The sequence below is a fragment of the Biomphalaria glabrata genome, chromosome 11 (genome assembly GCF_947242115.1).
Source record: "Biomphalaria glabrata chromosome 11, xgBioGlab47.1, whole genome shotgun sequence".
NCBI classification, from domain to species: Eukaryota; Metazoa; Mollusca; class Gastropoda; family Planorbidae; genus Biomphalaria; species Biomphalaria glabrata.
The window spans coordinates 42,743,971-42,752,883 of record NC_074721.1 but is presented as its reverse complement, the minus strand read 5'-3'; the positions used below and the strand labels follow the sequence as shown (position 1 = coordinate 42,752,883).

Here is an 8,913-nt window from a genome sequence, read left to right as displayed (position 1 = left end):
ACAATCTAAATAATGCCTGTCCTGTCCTGTCCTGTCAGGACTTTATTTATGATTAGATTTTTAAATGTCTAGGTAATTAAGTAAAATTTTAATTGCAATATGTGTGTGTATTAAAGAATAAATGTTATCTTTTGCTTGAGGATTATACAGTCTCGAAGTTCAGCCTAACAGACATACCATACACACTCAGTTTGTTCATAAAATAATAAACAATATGTATGATAAGTTAAAATAAAATATGAATTTAATAGAATAATATTTATACAATAATATTGAAAGGAATAATGTGAATTTTACTTTTTCACAAATAAATATAAAGATAAAAAGTCATAAATTCATTGTAATTAATAACTTAAAAAAAGCATAAATAAAGTAAGCACCAATATGTTGCTTGAAAACACTGACTTCAACATCACAGTTTTATATCGTATGCCAAAGATTCATCTCTGTAATAAGTTCTGTATAAACTGCCAACGGACATCAATCATGATAGCAGCATGCAAGAACTGTCATTAACTTCTGACCAACAATACAAAGATGACGACGACAATGTCCAGGGTAATACCAAAAACCCACAGCATTGAATCAACGATGAAATAATTAACTGAAACCCTATAAAAATAACAGACAATTTCTAAAACTAGAAATACGAACGAATCCGTTTAAAGAATATCGTTACAAAATAAAATACAACTCACCCTAAACAGAGGAGTTTGAGGCACATCGGCACAATTTAGGCCATGTCGTGCCCATAATCCTTTAAGGATCACTCTCCCTTTACATAACAAGGGCTAAATTCTATACAGTTAAATCATTAAAAACAAGGTCTATTCACAGTTAAACCTAAACAGAGGTCAAATAGTCCTAACAAGAACAAATCCAAGGCAATATGCTAAGGCTAACCAGTAGTATAAAACCAAGATTCATTCAGGACCTCAAAAAGTACATCTTGTCTATCAATTACAATAAGGCGAAAATGCCCCCAAAATAAGAGCTGATAAATTAGGTCACTCATGACAATGGGACAAGGAATAAAATGTTGCACAAAATATTAATACCATGAATGACGTCATCGCCTACAGAAGAAAGTGGGCTATTTGATAGTGTACAATTTTTACAAATATACTCAACAACATTACTAACTGCGACAAGCTTAATTTGGGCAGTCTTAACTACATTGAATCCCATGTGTATGTACAAATGTACATAAGTGTTTATAGTGTATATGGTCTTATCAAGTAGATCTGTAATGAAACTTGTAGAAGGTAGATATCTCCACAAAAGCTATGGGTAGGTTCTCCTGGCTCCACTAACATAAATCTTATCTGTAGGTTCTATACTTCTTCTTCGTTCTCATTTTATGTTGAAGGGTATTCAGATGACTAGACCAATACATGAGATGAACTGCGCAGTGGTTTTGAAATCAGGGAGCTATCGGTATAGTTTTCTTTCTATTGAGGTGTTTTGGGGCCAGTGTATAGTGCGGGCCTCTTCGTAAAGAGAGCAGTTTTGGAGGATATGGTCAGCATTATCTGGTGACACTCCACACGGCAGATTTCACTGGTTCCAATTTTGAGCTTCCAGGCTCTATGTTTTTATTCTAGACATTTGTATTGTGCTAGCAAAGTTGAATGATTATATCTAGGTCTATATAGGTCAAATTCAACCCCCCCCCCTCCAGTACAAAAGTTATGAAAAGTTTGTTTGGTTAACTATATTTTGAAATTCATGATAAAATTTTAGTTTAACTACTTTATTTTAGTTGAAAACTTAAGTGCAATCAAACTCATCATAATAAAAATTAAACTATTTTGTTTTTAAAGCCATAATTCAAATAATATTCTCAGCCTGTACCCAATTCATAATTTGAAAAAACTGGAATTCTTAACATTCATAATCATTGGCTGTACAGATAAAAGCAACAAGGGTGAGGTACAATTCAGTATTTAATCACAGTATTAAGTTACAAAATTTCAAATCTAGAATTAACAGAATTCACTGATCTTAATGACAATTGAAGAAAGCCACAATACAAAGTTGACACTGTGAAAAGTCTTCTAAGAAAAAACTGTCATGCTGTGAAAACTCACTCTTTTTCATATTGGCTGAAAGAAAAAAAAAAAAATTTTATTTAGCTTTTTTATTTTAAACATTAGAATACATTGAATACCAAAGCATGATATAGCTGGAGTATATTTAATTAAGATGTGATGCTTTGTTGAGTTTATAAAAGTTTAGGGCTAGTAGCGGATTCTTTGTCCTCACATGAAATGTATCATGTAATGATAATGCAAAGAACAATCCACAAGTTGTAATTTGTACACTGTAATTTAAAGAAATTTAACAAGATTTAAAAAAAAAAAAAAGGTTTAAAAAAAAATACTGCAGGTTATAAGATGCTGTCTTTTCCAAACAGAATGAGACTTTGTAACCAAAAGTATGTTAAGAACTTACATAATAATTTGTATCAAATCAAATCATATACTATCAAATATCTTAGTTTATGAGAACTGATCTGGTTTTCGAAGTTGACTATAACAATGGAATCTCTAATTTCAAGGGGGCGGTTGCCCCACTAGCTACCCCCTAAGGCCACCACTGCTTTAACTGAATGTATTGAAATATAGCCAATAAGAATAATCTTCATTTACATGAAACATTTTATGAGACATTGCCAAATATTTATAAAGATATTTAAAATTAGTTTTAATTTATTAGCATTTTTATATGTATATATTGTGGACACACCTGATTTCTGTATGTGTCCGCAGACCGCATATTCTGATGGGCCGCATGTGGCCTGCAGCCCATAATTTGCTAACCCTGCTATAGACTATAGTCTAGGTCTAATATTTAATTTAAGTCATTGGTTAATATGCTTGACTGAATGCAAGACGCGTGGGATGTAATCATCTTCTTGTTTGAAGTAACGTCTGTATTATAGAAGAAGAAGAGCAATCCCTTTTCTCCATTTCAAGACTTGTCTGTTTCAACCACAAGTGAATATTTTTACAGAAAAAAAAAACAAGCACTAATCTAGAACAAAAAAGTGCTAAAAAGAAAGTGTTAGGCAAGATACTTACCGCTCCAGTTCACTTTTGAGTCTCTGGGGAAAAAAAAAAGGTTTTTAATCTTCTTTCTCTCTCTGACACCTTTAAGAAAAAAAAATGTATTGTCTAAAAATTTTCATAGCTTTTTTTATTCTTACCTGGATTTCTTTGTCTTTCTGTCTGGTTATGTAGTTTTGTATTTCTGAAGAGAAAAACAAATATTTGTTAATCAGATTCATTTTCTTATTCTATTCTTATCACAATTTTACTTACAGACTTTGTATCAAATAAAAAGGTAACTAGATCCTACACCTTTCAAACTAGTCATGCATGTTAATCAATGACTTTTTGCTAAGTCCTCGGTTTTCCTGGATGATTTGAGCAACCCTTTCCATTCTCTAATGACACTAGGGAAGAAGGAGAACTTGCAGGAATTTGTTTAAGCATATGGAATAATGGGTGGGGTGGTAGTGGCTGAGTGGTTAAGCGCTTGACTTCTGAAACTGGGGTCCTGGGTTGGAATCTTAGGGAAGACTGGGAATTTAAATTTCAGGATTTTTAGGGCACCCCCGAGTCCACCCAACTCTAATGGGTACCTGACTTTAGTTGGGCAAAGTAAAGGTGGTTGGTCATTGTGCTGGCCACATGGCATCCTGCTATTTGACCGTTGGCAATAGAAACAGATGGCCTTAACATCATCTGCACCATAGATCGCCATAAATCTCAAGGTCTGAAAGGGAAACTTTACTTTTTTTTTCTGTATGGTCCTTAAGATCAACTTTGATTGTAAAAGATATAACTTACTGATCTAAATTGTGTCAGCTGTTTCACTAGCATGATTTTTTCATGCTCCACATCCTGAAAAGAGAGCAATTTAAAATATAGACAAATTGTCTTGAAAGATATAAGCTACATCCTAATAGCATTTCCCAAGACAAATTTTTAAATCAATTTCTCTAAGACTGATAAATTTGAAGAAATTAAAGAGTTTACCAAAAATTAACCATTTGATATTGAACATTGTATAAACCTACAACATCCTACCCCCGATTACCTTTATAATCTTAAGCAAAGAGAAGTAGGTCACATTTTTGAATTTAATATAAAAATACAAACTACAGCTAGAAAAATAGAGATTATAACTGAAAATAAGGTATAAAGATTCTTCCTTTTAATGAAAAATAAAATCAGTTTTCTCCAAAATGATTTGTAATTAACCTAGCAATGAGACTGAAGAAATATTTAATTTAAAAAGTTTCAAATATTGAAAAGGGGTTTTAGGAACATCTCATAAAAACAGTATAGGACTAAAACGTTCTGGACAGCAGAAGTGGCTAATGGGTTTAAATGTTGTTTTGTTTGTTTATTTATTAAAAAAAAACTGTTATGTAAGGTCATCTGTTTCTGTGGCCAAAGGTTAACAAAGGTGTCATGTGGCCAGCACAACAAACAACCACCTTTACTTATCCTCAACTAATGCTAGGTACACATTCAACTTGGGTGGACTCAGTGTCCTAGAAATCACAAAAATTAAAATCCATCTTCATCAGGACTTGAACCCATGACCCCTTGGTTCAGAAGTCAAGTCCTTTACCACTCAGCCACTATGTTATTTGTTCACCTTGGGTCAAAAAGGTGATAGCATGAGAAAAACCTCAAAGAAGAAGAAGTGATAATTACTAAACTCAATTTAAGTCAGTTGTCTTTGGTACTCAAAGTGGCCAGTTGTTACCCACTATGATGGCTAAGTATGTGAGCAAACATGGCTCTCAGTGAGCTACCACTGTATGCTCTAGCGAGTATACCTGAGTGTACCTTCACGTGGTGGGGATGTGAGAAAGGCTTGCTAACCAGTTCAAAACCCACCGCTGTTACCCCTATGGGTGGTGAAGGTCCCCTCATGTGTGCGGGTTAGGGTACTAATTGATTAATTTTTAAAATAATTCTTGTGTTTTCAGGTAAAAGAAATAATTGTGCAAATTTCAGCTTAAGATTGGGTGTCAGAGAAATATTGTGTACAAACTTTTGGCCAGACAGACAGACAGAGTGAGTTGATATAAGTTTGTAAATACTTACTATCAACCTTGACTTTATGTTACTAACTTCATTGCTTGTGTTTCTCAAGTTCTCTTCACTCCTAGCTATAACATAGAGATGTAGTTTTATTAGTCTTTTTCTAAGGCGACAAAAATTACAACATTTTAGCTTATTAAGCACTTTGCCTGTATTTCATCAAACAGGAAAAAGTAACAGTTTTTCATCAGCATGTCATTATTCAGGAAGAAACCTAAAGCTGTCCAAATGGTTTTCCAGACTTTGAATTTGTCCTTCATCTCCAAATGAAGTCAACTTTTTTTCAAATTCACCCCAGAGATGGGCCAAACTGAAATAAGCTGGAGCCTGGAGTTTAAAAAAGGACAGTAATACAAGGTGGTCTGCAAGAGAGAAAACTACGTGGGCAGTTTCTTTGCAGCTTGACAAAATCATCAAGCTGTTGAAGAAACTTTCTGAATCAGCAACTGTAGGATGGACACTAGAAGCAGCGCACAGAATGAAATCTCTTCAGCACTACTTCTCTTATTAAGAGACATTTTCACTACTTCAATAGCTGTATTTTTGTATGAATCATCTGACTAGTGATACTTTTCTTCAACACGTTCATGGTCTCCTTTGTTTTCAGTGCTCTTAAACTACCCTTTATACAAAGTTACTTCCTGAGAGTAACACGGCACTAGTCAGCGCTATGGAAGTTAATCCTTGAAATTGAGAATGACCCCGCATGGAAAGAGTTAATACTCTGTGTGGAATACATGCAACAGGGTCACTAACTGATATAACAATGTGAAAGGCAGGATTACATGAAAGTGACGTAACATTTAATTTATTTAAAAACAAATTTCAGACACTCAATTTGGGGGAATCTACAAATTCCCCCCCCCCCCTCCTCTCCTCACCCGAGCTACGCCACTGGCTTCAGGGCATTTTTCTTAACTTTTGGAAATTGAATTATCAGAAATTTATAAGCAGAGAGCTTATAAAAGTTTGATAGGCGATATTATATAAAAAAAAAAAAAAGAGATACTTCATGAAACAAAAGATTTTACATACACAACAACCTTGAGCTTTTTCTAAGTACCGCTTGTTTTTTCTGGTCTTGAACCTTTTTTCTTTTGCAACAAAAAAAAAAAAAGAGTTTGTTTAGAAACAAAAGAAAAAGATCATGTAAAATACAAACGGAAATAAAGGCCAACAAAACAAAATAAAATAATGAAACAAATCAAAATAGTAGGACAGGTTCAGTTCAAAATAATCAAAGAACCAGCATCACAGAGGCACAATAGTGTCTCATCTCAAAAACCAAAACAATGTTTTACAATAATATAATAAATGTCATAATCAAATGACAACATCCATGAGACACACTACTGTCTCATATCAAAACAAAAGATGTCTTTTACAAAAAAAAAAACATACATACATAAACCAACTTATTACTAACAAATAAATAAAGTCTACTTAGTTCATTAACGAAACACTCTTCCCATAACAGTGGCACACTCCTCTTGAGTAACACAGTCAGAGCACAACAACACAAGTATTAGTTAAACATTATGGATGGAGATTTCGTTCAAAATGCACTGGTCAGCTCAAGAGAGAGTGGCTATTGGACTACAGAGAAATATCCAGTGCTGACTAGATCCAAACTAAATAGAGCCCTCACAACTATCTCCACATATTCAAAATTATGGAAAATGGAAATAAACAAAGAAAAGTCAGTTTATTCAATCTTTAGCCATAGCAACAAAACAGCAAAAAGAAACTACATCCTAAAAATAGACTCTCAGCCAATAAATAAAGAAGAAAATCCAACATATCTTGGTGTAAAACTAGACCAAAGACTGTCTCTAAAACACTTTATGGCAGATTTAAAAGAAAAGGCATCACAAAGATTAAACAAAATAAAACACCTAGCAGGAACATCCTGGGGAGCTGAAAAGAAAACCTTAAGACAGTTATACACTGGATATGTCAGATCTGTAATGGATAACTGTCTCTCCATACAAGTAGCTGCCAACAAAACCTATCAATCCTCATTAGATACAATCCAAAACCAATTAGTGGAGGTATGAGAACTACTCCCACAGCAGCCTGTGAAATAGACTCCAATATTGAACCTCTTAAGTTAAGGCGCAACAGAGCAGCATTAGAAGCTATTGAGAGATACAGAAGGTTGGAGGACGATCATCCAAATAAATTACTAACACAGAGAAATAGGAAAAACAACCAAAAAAAGCAAAGGACTCTGATCCGACTTACTGACAAACTAGCCCTAAAACACCACCTACCCAATAACAGAGAAAAAATTACCAGGTTTTCAAACATTACACCCGGACTAAACTACAAACAACCAACCATCAAAACACATTTACTAAATAACACCTTAACAAAAGAATCAAATCCACTGGAGCTCAAAGTAGGCACGATTGAAACAATCGAAAGCTATCAAAAAACAGCTATCCATATTTATACAGACGGATCGACTTTCAAAGCTACCATCAATGCTGGTCTTGGTGCCTTCCTGGTCTTCCCTAAAAATAAACACTTTGAGATAAGCGCACCCTGTGGTGATTACTGCTCAAACTTCCAAGCCGAAATTGAGGCAATTACCATAGCACTCCAGACAGTGGAAAACAAATTATATGAAGGAGTGCAACCACCATCAGATATTGTTGTCTTTACAGACTCCCAATCTACTCTGCAAGCACTTAACAGCAGCACCTCAAACAGCCCAAGAGAGTTGACAACACTCATTGTGATAATCCACCAGATGATATCAAAATTAAATATCAATATTACACTACAGTGGATCCCTGGACACATTGGCATCATGGGAAATGAAAAGGCAGATAAGCTATCAAAGGCAGGTTCATCTATGGAACAACCAGATAGACCTGTTAACTACCTCACCCTAAGGTCAATGTTAGTCAACAATCACAAAGAGGAGTGGCTCAACCAATGGGCATCAGGAAACGCAGGCAGAGCCATGTACAGAGAAATGACTACGCCTAACAAACTGAACAGTATTAACTTCCTCCCCCGCAAAGAACAATCTACAATCTTCCAACTAAGAACAGGACACACACCACTATTAAATTACCACCTGAACAAAATAAACTCCACACAACTACCCCTTTGCAGACATTGCGCCCACCCCTTTGAAACCCTAAACAATATCCTCTTTGAATGCCCCTCCCTAATCCACCTTAGACAGACCCTACTTCCACTACAACCCAACATAACCAACACCCTGTACGGCAGTGCTGAACAACTGAAGAAAACAGCACACTTTTTTTCCTTGGCACAGTCTGCAAAAGAGCTCACAGCTCAGCAGCAATAAAGCTGGCTAGAAGAAGAAGAAACATTTAACCGAGAATTAAATAGTATATTAAAGGGAGCTAACTCTTACTGAAAATAAAGTAGCTGCCCTTATTGTCCCTCTTGTCACAACACACAAGAACAGATCAGTTCACAACACACAACAAGAACATAAATACACAACAAACACTATTAAAAAAATTGAAATAAACATTTAGAAATTACACTGTGACAACACTATGGAGAAAAGTTTAAAAAAAAAACATTTGACCTCTGGCTGGGCAGTCTGGGATTCTATCAGGTTAGTATCTCTGCCCCTGCCTCTTTTACTTTTTTCTGAGCTAATCATGTTTTAAAAAAACAAAAACAAATAATTACTAACAGAAAATTCAGCGATGGCTACAAATAACTAAAGATCAGTATAATAGTGTCTCTCTACATATGCATACATATTTATATATATGACTGCTTGTCTTGACCATTACTT

General features: G+C 34.7%; 1 long non-coding RNA gene across 1 annotated transcript; it reads right to left on the bottom strand.

Moving 5' to 3' along the window:
• Positions 1–1,933: 1,933 nt before the first annotated feature.
• Positions 1,934–8,689, bottom strand: LOC129921649 (uncharacterized). The gene is made up of 6 exons (XR_008773607.1): positions 8,518–8,689; positions 5,127–5,187; positions 3,855–3,908; positions 3,209–3,252; positions 3,084–3,106; positions 1,934–2,105 (listed from the first exon to the last, which is right to left on the bottom strand). It is a non-coding gene; the product is annotated as an uncharacterized LOC129921649 (long non-coding RNA).
• Between the last annotated feature and the right edge of the window lie 224 nt (positions 8,690–8,913).